This window comes from Cricetulus griseus, chromosome 5 (assembly GCF_003668045.3).
Source record: "Cricetulus griseus strain 17A/GY chromosome 5, alternate assembly CriGri-PICRH-1.0, whole genome shotgun sequence".
NCBI classification, from domain to species: domain Eukaryota; kingdom Metazoa; phylum Chordata; class Mammalia; order Rodentia; family Cricetidae; genus Cricetulus; species Cricetulus griseus.
In genome coordinates, this window is record NC_048598.1 from 39,719,165 (window position 1) to 39,734,986 (window position 15,822).

Genomic DNA, 15,822 nt, shown 5'->3' on the forward strand with positions numbered 1-15,822 from the left:
ACAACAAGCTTATTGGCCTGGTCCTCTGACCTTGCTCAACTAGCTTTTGTGTACAGGTGCCAGGGATGGCGCCACCCACAGCAGGCTGGACCCTCCTGTATCAATTAATAAAGTACCTCACTGACATGTCCATAGGCCAATCTGAGAGGCAGTTCTTCAGTTGAGGGGCCCCCTTCCCAGTTGTGTCAAGCTGATAACCAAGATTAGCCATCGCACAGCTTCTATTCTGAATAATTTCTTCACGCGAGGAACTTAAAATCAGCAAGCACGATGGGCAGTCCTTGTATTCATGCAGTCCAGCCTCATGGACTGAACAGAATTAGCCCATGTGATGCATTGTTAATGTTTGAATTGGGTGCCCTGGGAAAAAACAGTCAGAACTGTGGCCTGGTAATGGCAGCTGGCTAAAGATGACCTTGCCCCTCCAGTCACAGTACATCATCACTTCCAAATCTGTGACTTCATAAATGTCACAAGTGCTCACCTGGCTACTCTTTCTCTCTCTTATTAACTGACATACAAACAATGATCCTGACCTTTCTTATTATGGTGAAGACATGTATAACGAGAGCGAAGATGATCCGTAGTCTGTAAGGTTAAGATATCTTTATTCAGATAAACACCAGCCAAATGCAAGCCAGAGTGTGCCAGGAGCAGCAAGGCAGGGAGGCCAGAGAGAAGGGGCCTCCCATGTGCTTGCAGCCCCTTAAAAATCTGTCCCTCGTCATCCTGACCTCACCTTGACCACGCCCTGAGGCGTGGTCAGGCACACCTGTAGCCAGCCCTTAGGAGGTGTGGTTATGGTGTCTCCCTACAGACATGCAAAGGAATTTGGTGCTCCTGAATTCCTTAAGCCATTGTACTCTGGCAAAGCAGCCAGTCTGATCTCAGCTAACGAGGTCCAGGATTGAAGCATCCACGGAAAAACTGGGAGACTGTTTCACTGTACCTGCTCATTCAGGGAAGTCGGTCACAGGTCCCATGGTTCCCCATGAGCCTGAGAGCCACTGTCACTGTCACCACCCTCATGTTGCTTTTCTGATCCTTCATTCTTCTCCACAGTTGGCTTGATTCTACAGACAATCGCATTTTCAAAACTATCCCAAGTCTTGTCTAAGTATCCAAACCCCCGAGTAGAGCTTGGAAATCTAATTGCTGACTACCCACGGAGATTTTTATTTTAACTGTTCAGTTTTTTAAATTCTGTGTGTTTCTGTGTGTTGGATGGGTATTATGATCGTACAGGTACCATTGGAATCCAGGGAAGAACATTGTATCCCCTGGAGTTACAGGTGATTGTGAGCTGCCCATCTTGAGTGCTGGGAACCAAACCTGGGTCCTCAACAGGAACAGTATGCATTTTCAGCCACATGAGTCATCTCTACAGCTCTGGGAATGTATGCTGTTTTGGAATGTACAACTGATTTAAGTACCAATTTAGGATCTGGATTGGACCCAATACTTTGCCTGTACCATATATTCTGCACCCCCCTTTATATTCCTGGAATTAAATATCACACACAGAGAGAATAAATTTGTACAAACTTATAAAAAGAAAGTCACTTAATATGACATAACCGCCATATGTTTTAGTGTGCAAAGGTTTCACCTGGTGACAGTAGGAGCCAGTGGAAAGCAGCTGGATGCTTGCAGAAATAGAATCTCGGAGAATCTGACAGCTGCAAAATGCTGCTTGATACAGGTGTTCATGATTATTGGTAACTCAAGGACTGCAGTGATATATTGTCATTGTGGTGTGTGTGTGTGTGTGTGTGTGTGTGTGTGTGTGTGTGTGTGTGTTTTCCAAAGGGGAAACAAATCTTAGTAAAGTTCCAGGGCAACACAAAATGCAGTCTTTCCCTGATTCCACAACAGGTGCATTCCTGGAAAACTCCCCACATTTAAAAATATGTTGCAGATCCTCCATGTCCATGAGCAAAGTAGAGTTCAAGTTTATTTTATCAAGAATTCAAATGGAGCAAACAGTCATATGGGAAGAGGCAGTTCTCCCATAGGTCCCTACCCAGTGCTCAGGAGATGCTGTCCAGCATTCATTCCCCTTTCCCCATTAAATGCTGGGACCAGCCCAGCCCAGCTGATCAGATAACCAGTCTCACCAAGACCTCCAAACTCCACTTCAGAGAGAACCAATGCCCCAGGCTTGCAGACTTGGAGAGATGAAAGCCATATTAGAACCGGCTCTGTTTCTTCTGGGCATGGTGAAAATGAAGCATCACTTCAATGTGATTTCCTGTGACCAACAGGCTTGGTGGGATTGTGTTCAGCAGAGACTGAAAGTGAGTGGGATGTGGAAGAAGGGCCTGGGCGTGTCTACTCAAACGATGAAGCCCTTTGCTCCACTGGAACCTAGGAAGGCTGACTTTACCTCTTGGTTTCTGTTGGTTTTTTAAAGGAGGAATAAGAGCTAGGGAGATAGCTGTTTGACAACACAAAGACCTGAGCTGAATTGCAAGAACCCACATTAAAAAGCCAGGTGTGGTAGCACTGAGGAGGCAGAGAGGAGACGGGAGAATCCTTGGGACTTGCTGTGAGCCTCCGGCCTGTGTGAGACCAGTGTTTTGTCGTTGTCCTTGTTGTTGTTGTTTTAAGGTGAATTGCACCTGAAGAATGACACCCAAGACTTCCCTTTGGTCTCCACACACATGCATGGGCCCCTGCATATATACACAAGGTAACTCATGCAAACATGCACCTCTACACACACGAAGGAATAAATGGAGAAACTGAAAATGAATGGAATTTAGATCTGCCCCTTTCATTTCCTGCCTATTGATAGCATATGAATGAGTCACAATGAAACATTTATTAGCTGCCTCTGCAAGTGCTTGTACCTAAAATAGTTCCCCAGTCATTTTTCTTTGCTACTCTGACACCGGGCAGCCAAGATGGTGGGCACTGTTTCTGAAGAAACATGCATGTCAAGTCAAGTTTCACTGGGAATGACGGGCTGGTTGGGACCTGGAATCAAACCACCACTAATCTCTTCACAAACTTAGAAACCAAGAGGCAGGAATGCATTATCCGCTGCAGGAAACATCAAGAGACAGGAATGCACTATCCACTCTGGGAACATTCACCTGGGCCTGAGAATTACACACAGGGCAGCTGTGAACGCAACTTAAAACAAATCCATGCAACCTAACACAAATCCATAAACTTGCCTAGCACATCCTCTCTCTCTCTCTCTCTCTCTCTCTCTCTCTCTCTCTCTCTCTCTCTCTGTGTGTGTGTGTGTGTGTGTGTGTGTGTGTGTGTGTGTGTGTGACTTGACTGTGGGGTCCTCTTGTGTAAAGTTAGTAGAGGACAGTTTGTGTCACAATGTCAAAAGTTGGATGAACCAGCACCCCCCCTTCCCCAGAGCCTACCTTAGAGACATGTCATTGATGACACCTAACTACCTAAATCCCAACATAGTTCCTTCATGGATTGGGGGGCAGGGGATAAATAAATAAAAAGCACAGTGTGCTTCCACATGTAGGAAAGGAACAAACAGAGACAAAAAGGATTGACTGTCTGCCTCCTGGGACCCCGATGCCAATGTCTGCTCGTCCTTGCCTCTAAGATCATTATCCCTCTCAGCCAGCACCCCACTTTTCTCATTTCCTCAGACCCCGCTACCTCATCTCCTCTGTCCCAAGCCATTTTTAACTGTCGGACTGGGGAGGATCTGCCCTGACAGAACAATTAAATATTAATACCTTGATAGAAGACTCTGTGTCCAAACCAATTAAAAATTAGGACGCGGTGGGGGGTGCTGAGGCATCTCTCATTTATTTTTTCTTTCTGTCAGACAGCTTGGGTTTTTACTGGGGACTGGGACCGATTCTGGGATGTGCAAGGGCCCATCTCTTCAGCTGGTCACCATCCTTCCCAATGAGGACATGTGTCGTGTCTGTTGTCCTACCAAGAGGATGGGAAGGAACACTGTGGGCCATTCCGGCCTCCTCCATCAAAATCTTCCTAAGAGGAGGTGCTACACTCTGGGCAGTTTGCATCACACATCTGTGATTGTTTGTTTTTTTAAACCGTGTGCTGCATCGCCGACTGTGAGGGAACACACCGAGGGCAGGCTCTTTCTGCACAGCCACCACCCTGTGCCGAGAATCTGCTAGGCATTTACCAGCTGACAAAATCTGCCGTGGTGAATACTAAAAACTTAAGTGTTCACAGGTATTGCAAGTCCATGCAAGATGAAGCAGGGAAGACAGCACCACACATGTGGGGAAAGGTCCAGGGCAAACGGGAACACACTCTCATATTCATTTTCTAGAAAGAAACCAGGTGCAGCCTTTCCCAGCCTCTGAGATAAACTGGTGACCTCCTCCGAGCAGGACAGGAGATGCTCAATTTGGCTTTCTGGAAATAGCCAGGCCAAATAGCAGACATGGTAAGATACCTATTTTTTTTTTACTAGTATCTGGCTAAAAGTACACAAACAGATCTATGGAGATGGTTTTTCCAAAATTCTGTTGTTAGGAATATGGCCCCCGGGGACCTTGTTGAATTCCATGACAGACGAGGGACAAACATTCCAGGCAGACAGAGCTTAAGTGAGAAGTTTTATTAGAAAGGGAAAGGAGGGGGAAAGGAAAGAGACAAGAGGTAAAGAGACAGAGAGACAGGGAGAGGACAGAAGAGAAGAGGGAGTCAGGAAAAGTCCTATCTTCCCCTTCAGGGCAACAGCAAGAAAGAGAACAGAGTACATGCAGACTACGTGGTGACGGAGCAGCCATGGAACTCTAGGCTGACCAGGGTACAGCCTGAATGCATTCTGCCAGGTCACAGGGGTCAGGCCATCCTGTCGCCTGAATCTTTACATCTGTAACTCAGTGATCTGTCACATGAGCCCTTACACAGAAACCCTCACGTGCCTTTGTTCTTCCTGCAGGCAGCCATCTAACTCCTGCCACAGCACTTGTCCATATCCTGGAATGTTCCAGCATTTGCCTCTGTTCAAACGATCCCTCCAGAACCGTGCTACCCTGTCTTCCTTCAAACATGCTGCGTTGCTCCCTTTCTACTGCCTTGATAACCCTCCACTGCATTAGCCCTTCGTTTGTTTACTTAGTGTGTGTGTGTGTGTGTGTGTGTGTGTGTGTGTGTGTGTGTGTGTGTGTGTGTGTGTGCCCATGTGCACACCTGAGTGGATTTGTACACCTCATCTTCACAGGTGCCCAGGAGGTGAGTCCCCTGGAACTGGAGTCACAGGAAGTTGTGAGCCGCCTGATGTGGGGCTGAGAACCAAACTCAGATCCTCTGCAAGAGCACTAAACTCTCTTCATAGCTGAGCTGTCTCTCCAGCTCCACATTTGCCCTGTCTTTCCAGACCCCTGTATTGTTCCTTTCTTGTTTGCTTGTTGTCTGTCTCCCTCACTTGAATAGATTTGATGAAGGCAGAGACTGGTCTATTATGTTCACTGAAGAACCTCCAGAGCCTAGATTAGCACCTAGTATCTAGCATGTATTAAGTGTGTGTGTGTGTGTGTGTGTGTGTGTGTGTGTGTGTGTGTGTATCAAGGCCATCTTTTCAACAATATCATTTCCTTTTGTTCGGTTGACCTTGAATTCCTAGGCACAAGTGAGCCTTTTCCTCAGCCTTCCCAAGTAGCTGAGATGACAAATGCCTGGTACAACCATGATTTTTGGAAGAAACACCATTTTTTTAAAAAATCCATTAATTATGAAAATTCTGCTGAGTGAGAGATAACAAACACTTTGATATCTTATAACACAGTTTCACACAGGGACAAGCCCTGTCATCTGTCTCAAATACCAAGGGCCTCAGCAAGATTAAGCAAGCCTTTGTTCACTCAGGATAGATAGACAGACAGACAGACAGATAGATAGATAGATAGATAGATAGATAGATAGATAGATAGATAGATAGATAGATGTAGGTAAGATTTTTATTTATTTAGATGTGTGGGGGTATGCACATGTTTATTTATGTGGGTATATGTGTGTAGATGCACGGACATCTATGTGTTCTCACATGTAAAGGCCCAAAGCTGACATCAGCTGTCTTCCAGATCACTCTCTACTTTATATGTGGAAGGAGAGTCTCTCATTGAGCCTGGAGCTCTTTGATTAGCCAGTCAGATCTACACATAGACTCTCTGCCCCTGCTTCCTGAGAAGGTCCTGCCCAGCAAGCACTTTGTCTGCTGAACCATCCCTGAATCCCCAGGACAGACTTTTAATTGGACTCCCCCCCCCCCCCCCCGCACCCCCCACACTCTTCTGGGTTCCTTAAAGTGAACACCAGCCAGATGAAGAGAGAAAGTGCCATTCACCTGCCCTGTTGTGTCTGCCACCATCATCTGTAAGCTTGAGCCAGGCTGGAAAATCCACACTACAACTACCAACGGTTTCTCACTGGCTGTCTGCAGGCAGCCTCAACCCCAACACAAGTATCTCCCCTAGACCACTGAGGGCCCTTATAATGTGGCAGCTGACCTCCCCATAGAGCATAGAAAAGAAAGTTCTGGCACACTCATGGCTAATCTTGAAAGTCACTGCATCCTTTATATTCTGTTTGCTGAAGTGAATTGCTAAGCTCGAATTGGTAGTACAGTACAGAATTCAGCTCTCTCTCTCTTAGAGGAAAAAAAAACCCAAAGGGTTTGTGGACATATTTTAAAGTCACCACAGCAGTTGGTATGGAGAAAATGAACTCCACGGTCATTGCCAAATCCAGTTTTATAGATGAGGTTGCATGATGCACGGAACAGCTGGTGGGAAGAATTGACATTCCAGACTCACGTCTTGAGTCCTTCACTCACCAGCTGCAGAATTCAAAGAAAACTTACTTTCTGTGAGCTTCAGTTTCCCCTTGTTTAAGATAGAAATGTATGCTGTGAGAACTGGGGGACATTGATGCCTGCCCTTCTTCTGGGAACACGGTGAGCCCTCAAGAAGTGACAGGTGTTATTAAATTACCCAGAGTGCCTCTTAGTCTTTAATCTTGGAGTAATTATAAATTATTAGGGCAAGGTATACACTCCCTTAAAGATTATTTACACACCACATAAATGGCAATAAATGTGACCTAACCTAATGATTTTCGTTTGATATTCATTTTAGTTTAACAGCACTCACTTTAGTTTAACCACACTCATCTTCCGTGTGTGTGTGTATGTGTGTGTGTGTGTGTGTGTGTGTGTGTGTGTGTGTGTGTGTGTGTAAGACAGAGAACACTCCACATTTAGGTCACCTAAGACATTTAAAAATCTTTTCTTGAGATTCTTTTCTGTTGATTTTTTATGTGTATGGATGCTTTGTCTTCATGTATGACTGTACACTACATATGTGCAGTTCCCACAGAAATCAGAAAAGGGTTGGTTGATCTCTTGGAACTGGAGTTTCAGATGGTCGTTCTGGGACTCAAACCCAGTTCCTTTGGAAGAGCAATCAGTGTCTTAAATGCTGAGCCATCTCTCCAGCCTCTTCAAAGACATTTTAAATGGCTTACAATATACCAACTGCAAACTAAAGACACTAAAAATATAACTTTAAAAATACACAAGAAGCAATAAACACAAACCCATGAATATGCAAAGCACAATCCAATGAGCAAGGAAGTCTAAAACGAAGAAAAAAATAACAAAATGAGGCAAAATTGGGATGTAACCAAGTGAGCGGGGGACCATGATGCATGCCTTTAGCAGATGCTGAGCACTTTTACTCCAACTTGATTCTAAAGGGATATCTCACAAGAAAAGTTACCACAGAACTTCATCACAGAGGTCCATAGAGTCTTCTCTGTAAGAGGTATGATCAATGTTTTTATAGCTCGATATGTCCCCAGAACATGTGGAGTTGTAACCTCATAGTATAGTCCATGAGTCTAGATTCTGAGACATTAGAGTAACACAATTCTCCCTGGAGAATAAAGAATTTATCCCTGGAGGATAAAGCAATGTTCACAATATTGAATCCGTAACAGGCCTTTAGCAGCTACTCTTTGATATTTTTCTCCTTTAATGATTGGATCTGTCACGGAGGAGCCCCTCGTATATATGATTGACAGCTGTCAGATACTCCCCCTTGCCTGAGAGCTTTGAACAATTCAAGGACTCCATTTGAGCTTAAAACCTGCTGTCACTATGGCTGCTGCTAAAGCAACAACTTCTGTCTGAGGAGGCTTTGCTGCGGTCAGAACTGGTCCAACTCTGAGAGACTTCCCTTCAGCCGTGACAAAGCCTGGTATCTTCTATATGACTCTGACCCTCTTTGGAGACGTTTTCAGAGGAGCACCTTCTTCATTCCCATTCCAGTGACAGCACAAGCCTTGTGGGTGGTCAGCCAGCGAGGTGTGTGATTAGAAGAGCTAAAAGGCATGCACCTGGGAATCTGGGTATTAGCTGTAGAGTTGGAAGCCATGCACAAACTTCTCATGAAGCTTTTCTGGGTATATAAGCTGGTGGTTTCTCAGGCTCTTTGTGCCAGTCTGGGAAGCTTCCCTTCCATTGCCTGTCAGTGTTACAATATTAGGTCCTATTTGTATGAGACTGTGCTCCATGAGCTCAGATGTTTGAACACTTAGTCCCCAGCTAGTGGTGCTGTTTGGGGAGGTGTGGCCTTCTGGAGGAAGTATGTCACTGGGGGTGGGCTCTGGGAGTAAAAAGCTTTGCCTACTTCCAGAGCTTGCTCTTTGTCTCAGCTTCATGATTGCAAGTGTTCAGCTTCCTGCTCTAGCTGCCATGACTGCCTGCTATCATGCCCCACCCCAACCACCCACACATCACGATGGACTCCTAGCTCTTCTGAAACTGTAAGCTAAATAAACGCTTCCTTTTATACGTTGCCTTAATTAATCATGGTATTTTATTGAAGCAACAAAAAGAACTAAAACCAGAGCTCTCTCCTAGGCATTCTTTGGCTTGTTTGTGGTCTTTATGGTGGCTGAAACTTGAGATTGAGAGAGAGAGAGAGAGAGAGAGAGAGAGAGAGAGAGAGAGAGAGAGAGGAAGAAGTGGAAGAGGAAGAAGAAGAAGAAGAAGAAGAAGAAGAAGAAGAAGAAGAAGAAGAAGAAGAAGAAGAAGAAGAAGAAGAAGAAGAAGAAGAACTAAAACCAAGGGCTTCCAGAGAAAAGGTGGCAAGTGAGCTCCAAAGACTGCACAGGAAGAGAAAACAGGAGCTGAGGTGGCAAAAGATGAGACTCTGAACGTCAAAGGCAAATAGGATATGAAGAGCCGTGACAGCAAAGGCCGCAAGTCCCTCAGAGAGCCACCAGGAGCTGAGCGGTGGTCCTAGAAGCTGAAGTTCAAAAAGGCAGCTGCTGGATGCTGGCTTTGGAGACCCAAATCCCAGAGCAGTTATCCTCTGACCTGAGCCCCTAGAGCTCTATGTCCTTGGCTTTGAAAACCTGAAGTAATAAGCATCTAATTTCCAGGTGACGAACCTCAGGTTCCAGAAGCCCAGCCCTTAAGTCTCTGATATTCAAGAGCTCAGAGCTGTCAACAATAAGGGAGTTTCTTCTTGACTATTAGCGATTTCCATCTGAGTATAGCAATAGGGACCCCAACCTCCTGTTTGTGACAATTCTGTAGGAGTCAAAACCTGCCTGGTATACGTGAAAGAATAAATGGAGACGGGATATGTATCTTTTGATAGTGCTTACCTAGTGCCTAGATTAACAAGGGAATAACAATAGTGTGAGGTTTTTGAACACTTTCTAGAGATCAGGTAATAAGCTGAGTAGTGTCTATGCACGATCTAACAATATTTATAGTAGTCTATCAAACTAATGTTGCATAAGAGCCACTGTGCAGGTGGGAAAACAGGCAACAGAGATCCCTGGGTGCAGAGCTTGTTTTTAAAAGCCTGGAATATGGGGTATGTGAGAGGATGCTGTAAAGAAGCCCCGAAGGCCTGGGTGAGGCCCACTGGAAGGTTTGGCTATGCAGTAACTATCCTGCCATGTCGGCTCCTATAGCACCAAGTGAGGAGCACTAGGGTGACAAGCAGCATTAGCGGGGAAGGGCCCCATAACACTTCATCTTGGTGATTAACTTGACAGGATTAGGAGATGTCTGGGGCTCTTGAACCACACCTTCCTGTGTCTGTGGGGATCTTTCCAGAAAAGACTGATGTGTGGGACAGTGACTGAGGGGCAGGACAAACTCTGAATGGGGGAGGCATCACTCGATGGCAGACAGCTAGATGCAAGGAAGTTACAGGAAGGCAGGTGGCTCATGTGAGCATGCAAGACCCTTTTCTTTCTGAGCGAATGTGTATATGGCTGCTGCCACTGAGCATTGCCTTTAGGCTTCTTTTCTTCAGCCTTTGTTTTCTAGTACTGGGGATTGAATGTAGAGTCTCAAACATGAGAGGCAAACACTCTACTCTAACCTATAGCCCCGATCCTTCTTTTTACTTTATTTTGATTTTGAGACAGTTTCCCTGAGTCACCTGAACAGGGTGACCCTCTTTCTTCAACCTCCTGAATAGCTGGGATTACAAGCCGGTACCATCAAAGCCCAATGTTCTTCAGCCTTTCCACGTGAATTCATCAATAGTGATGCTACAGCGAGCTCCCAGGCCTTCAGTGCTGGACTGGGACTGCAGAGGCCTCCAGTTTTGTGAAGTGATCACTGCTGTATCTTGGCCTATCCAGCTACATTGTTGGACTACTTGACCTCTATTATGTAAACCAATCCAGAAAACCCCTCTTTATAATATATACATATCATCTCTTGGTTCTGTGCCTGGAGAATCCTAACTGTCTAAAACTATAATGTTGGCTTAGTTCTCTGCTAGCCCTAAGACTCACAGTGGACCTCAGAGGAGTCTCAATGACCTGTGACATGGTGTGGTTCTGAGATTGGTAATCCCCTAAAAGAAATCCATAGCCCAAAAAGATGAGAAAAGAAACCAAGATATATTCACATAATGAAGACTCTGGGGCATTCCATGCTCAGGAAATCCATTCAATGTCCTTTAAGCTGGCGTTTCCAAAGGTTTTATTGAAATGTGTTAAGATTCTGCAGAGCTATGCAACTCCTAGCTTACAAGATCTCTCAGGTTCCTTTCAGCTCAGTGTTTTTAGATCTCCTTTCCAACACAATGGTAGAGCTGGGGGTGGGGGTGGCTCAGTAGGTAAAGTACTTGCCTCAGGAGCATGAGACCTGAGCTACACCCGCAGAATCCATGAACAGATGATGGGGATATAGTAGCATGTGATTCCAGCGATGGAGAAGGGCTCCCGGCTAGCCAGTCCACCTAACTGGTGAACCCCATGCCAATGAGAGACTCTATGGCAAAGGAAGTGTTCTTGACAGTAACAATGAAGGTTGTGCCTTCCCTCATGCTCACAAGCAGGAAAACCAATCAATCAATCAAACTGTAGGAAAAAGGGAGCTTGAAGTTAGAGCACCTAAGCTTGAACCCAAGCTCTACCTCTGGGAAGTGGAAACCCGGGTTAAATCATGTCCTGACTCAGAACCTGGTCTTAGCTGTGAATTAAGGACAACATCTGTATCATTATGCAGCTGTGAGAATCAGGTAATTGATACATGCTAACATAGTTCAAAATTAAATTGTAGCTCAGCACACCCACATTAGTTATTGCTGCTATCAGCTTAAATACAAGTAAATCTCAAAATTTGACCTGAAGACATTTGAAACACCTGCCTAGAACTTGTCCTCATGGCCCTATCTATTCTTTAAGTCCTTGGAGTAATGATACGTGTTTCCAAAGATAGAGGAAATCCTTTGATGTCTCTCTTCTTTTGACTGACACTTTCAATGTCATTTCCACTGAGCATTTGGGTTGCAAAGGAGGCTGTGCAAATGGCTTGTCCTGTGCTGTCTTCAATTTGACTGCCAGTGCTGGCTGAAAAGCCGTAGTTCATTCACCCAAAGGGGATGCTGCATTGGAGGACAAACCATTTGTTTATCAAAGAAGAAATTCACTGGAGAGAACTGAATTTTAAAACAGCAGTTCTTATGTAGACAGTCCCCCAAACACAATTCTTTGGAAAAGGGAATTTTTCCTAAGCCACCCAGAGTATCCATCTTCTCATGCTGGTCGCTAGCAAGACTGTCACCCTGGCTCTGACAACACAGTTCCTGTCTTAGACACATGGTGAAGAGTATACATTGTGTCATGAAAAATATCACTACCCAAATTCTTCAACCCATTTGTTTACCTTCTTGTTCTTTACCCAAGGTGTGAGTCTCTCTGCCATTCAAAACACCTTCCATTTAAACACTGCTTTACAGGTTACCATACAGAGTAAGTATTGTAAAATTGTAAAATTTTCCAATTTTAAAAAATTGTATCTTGCCAGGCCTGGTGCTCAACTGTAATCCCAACCCTCAGGAGGCTGAGGCAAGTGGATCATGAGTCAGAGACTAGCCTGGGCTACCTAGTGAGATCCTGTCTCCATACAAAACAACAAAAGAATTGTCTCTTTTGCCATAGTTGATATATGATGAAGAGTCAATATTGAATCTGCATGAAACTTTCTAATGATTTTTTAAAGAAGAAATTTCCAGAATCTGACTCAGCAGTAACTCAGAATTCCTCAAAGGAGGTTATAACACCTGAAAAGCAAACTTATCCTTTCTGGGGAGAGTTGGTGCAATGGCCATGTGCGTAGCAAAGGATTGCATTTCATCATATCTTGCTGTAAACGTCCAGGTATCACATTTCTGAAATGTCCTAGTTGATTAAATCCCACTCACGTTTTCTCTTTCAATGTAATAGAAATGCGGGGCATGGGCACTGGGAGAAGACATACCCTCTCTTCCCTTTCTTAAGCCCAGAAGGCCATAGCACCTGTTTGGATGGACTTGCGCAAGCATCTCTAATGTGGCAAAGCTCTATTTAGCTGTTCCAGGGGACAGAGAACACAGAAATGAGCCTCCAAAAAAGGCTGCATGGTTATTCTGCTGGTTCATCGCTGGCTTATTTTTCCCCCTCATTGAATTTCATGTCCTATTTTTAAACTCTCTTTCACCTTATGATAACAAAGTAACCCTTTGAAGATTATTAAGCATGTTATGTTAATTTGTTTATTTAAAAAAGTTTCACTTGGTTAGCATTAATTAGAAAAAGAGTGCTGTTAAGCATGTTTTCATATGTGTAACATATACACATACATGTGTACACAAAATATAAGCTATTCATATGAGCATTGAATGTTATATAATATGTAATAATACAGAATTTATATGCTATACATGTAAATATGGTTAAGCCTAATACATACATACCCATGCATTCATCTGTACTTATACACATATGTGTGTATGTGTGTTTTGTGATTTATATTCTTTTCTTTAAACTCTTTTAATGATTAATGTATTTTTATTCCATGTGCATTGGTGTTTTGTCTGTGTGAAAGTGTCAGATCACCTGGAACTGGAGTTACAGACAGTTATGAGCTGCCATGTGAGTGCTGGGAATTAAACCCAGGTCCTCTGGAAGAGCAGTCAGGGCTCTTAACCACTGAGCCATCTCTCCAGCCCTTAAACTCCTTTTTCTGAGATTTATTTGTTTTATTTTATTTGACTGCATGTATGTATGTGCACTTCTTGCATGCCTGATGCCCAGAAGCCAACTCTCTGGGTCAACTTATGTCTATTTTCTAACCAGTCTTTACAGTTCTACATTGTGACAGTTAGTTCTCAATTCTTGAGTAAGGAACTCTCTAGCTCAAGGAATTGCTGAGATACCAAACTTAGTATTTCACCTCAATGCTATCTGACTCTACAATTTGTATCTTCCTTTTGTTCTATCATTCTGTCTTCATCCCAGGAACAACATAGAATCATGGATGCTAGAGCAGAAGGGAAACGCGGTGATCATCTGCCTAACCCTCCTGTGTGGGAGGAGCTGGAGCCTAGAACACTGAAATGGTTGCTCAGATTCATGTCACTAGTTTAGCAACCATCTCTTCTCAGCCCCTCTTGACCTTAGTCCAGAGTTTACCCATGTAGAACGCCCTCAGTGTGAGGTTTTGTTGAGATTCCCCTGTCCCCAATGAAACTAGATTTGGATTTGATGTATTTTGTCTATAAAAAGAGTACGTGATTTAAAAGACCAGCCTTCACTCTGTCTACAATACACTGTAAATGTGCATAAAGAAATGTATGAAAGATAAATCTAAAATATTAATGATGACTATTTCCAAGCACTGGAACATCAGGGCACTTCATTTAGCTTCCTATATTTCTTTGAATTTCTTTGAGTTTATTCTATATATGCGCACATGACCTGAACACAAGACAGGTAGGAAAACAGCCCCCTACTTGCTCTTTCTTCTATTCATGTATCCATTTAACAATATGCAAGCATATATACATGTATTTAAGAGTTATATCGTATTATATAATATACCATGTTATATGACTTGTATGTATGAGTCATAACATATGTTGTAAATTATGTGATAACATATATTATGTTATATAAGTTATATCATATTAAGGTTATGTTATTTATATAACCCTCCCCCACTGCACTAGTACATTTTTATTGCTGTGAAGAGACACCATGACCAAGACAACTTACAGAAGAGTTTTTGGAGTTTACAGTTCCAAGGATGAGTTCATGACCGTCATGGCAGGAAGGAAGCATGGCACCAGGCAGGCAGGCATGGCACCAGGCAGGCAGGCATGGCACTGGAACAGGAGGAACAGGGGGAACAGTACAAGCTTTTGAAATCTTAAATCGCACCCTCAGTGACGCCTCCTTCAACAAGGCCACACCTTCACAAACAGTTCCACTGACTGAAAACCAAGCAGACACACTTAGGAGCCTGTGGGAGTTCCTCTCATCCAAACCACCACACCCACATTCTCTGACATTTGTTTTTAATCACTTCAAAACATATTGTCAAAAGTATCATCTCTCCAAGAAAACCGGTAAGACACTAAATAAAGATGGCATAATGTTATGAGTAGGACCATGCCTTAGGTTTGCTCACTCTGCTCTCCTTATGGTTTCACTTTCTTTCCCTTTGTTTGCCCTGGATATCCTTGTACTGGTGGCTTGTTTCTGCAGAACGCACTTCTGAGTTGAAGTGATGAGTCAAAGGATGTCGTCGATTCAAAGTGCTATGAGGCACCGCCAGAACACAAAATGATGGTGACACTCTACATTTCCTCTCTCTTCTGTGAATCCTAGCCGCAGTGTGAAGTGCTTGCCGGCTCTACATTTCCTCTCTCTTCTGAATCCTAGCCGCAGTGTGATCACTCAGTGCTTGCCGGCTCAGTGGGCGGGGTTATCCTAATTTGCATTCTCCTGATTCATACCTACAGTACATATATATAGTTTTGCCATGCCCAGCCATGTTGTGTGTGCAGGCATACTTGACATATGCTAGGCCTTCATCTTTTTTGGCAGTACAGGGATACAGGTAATATGATCATCTTCATCTGTAAGACCATGAGACCAAAGCCTGGGGACATTCCATAACTGATCACGGTGGCAACACCAGTCTCTGTCTCTGTAGGTGCTTGTCTCCCTCAGTCATTCCACCAGGGTACATGGCATATTCATCTGTTTGGGATATTTGGGGATATTGTCTATTAAGTACTTATTTGTTTATTTTACTCACACCTGTGCAGGATTGCCTTTTGAGCCTCTTTGTATGTAAATATTAACTATAAAAATCCTTTACCTATGGTCTATTAGAAATATTTTCTTGAGTTTATTGTTTGTTTCTTTTGATTGTTTGATTGCTTGCTTATTTTTTGGTCTTTTTCAAGACAGGGTTTCTCTGTGTAACAGTGCTGGCTGTCCTGGAACTCGCTTTGTAGACCAGGCTAGCCTCAAGTACTATTTGTTTCT

General features: G+C 43.8%; 1 long non-coding RNA gene across 1 annotated transcript; it reads left to right on the plus strand.

The window, feature by feature from the left end:
* Positions 1-3,941: 3,941 nt before the first annotated feature.
* LOC107977816 lies at positions 3,942-5,419 on the plus strand. Its single transcript, XR_003485841.2, has 3 exons — positions 3,942-4,408; positions 4,697-4,774; positions 4,910-5,419. It is a non-coding gene; the product is annotated as an uncharacterized LOC107977816 (long non-coding RNA).
* The last annotated feature ends 10,403 nt before the right edge of the window (positions 5,420-15,822 follow it).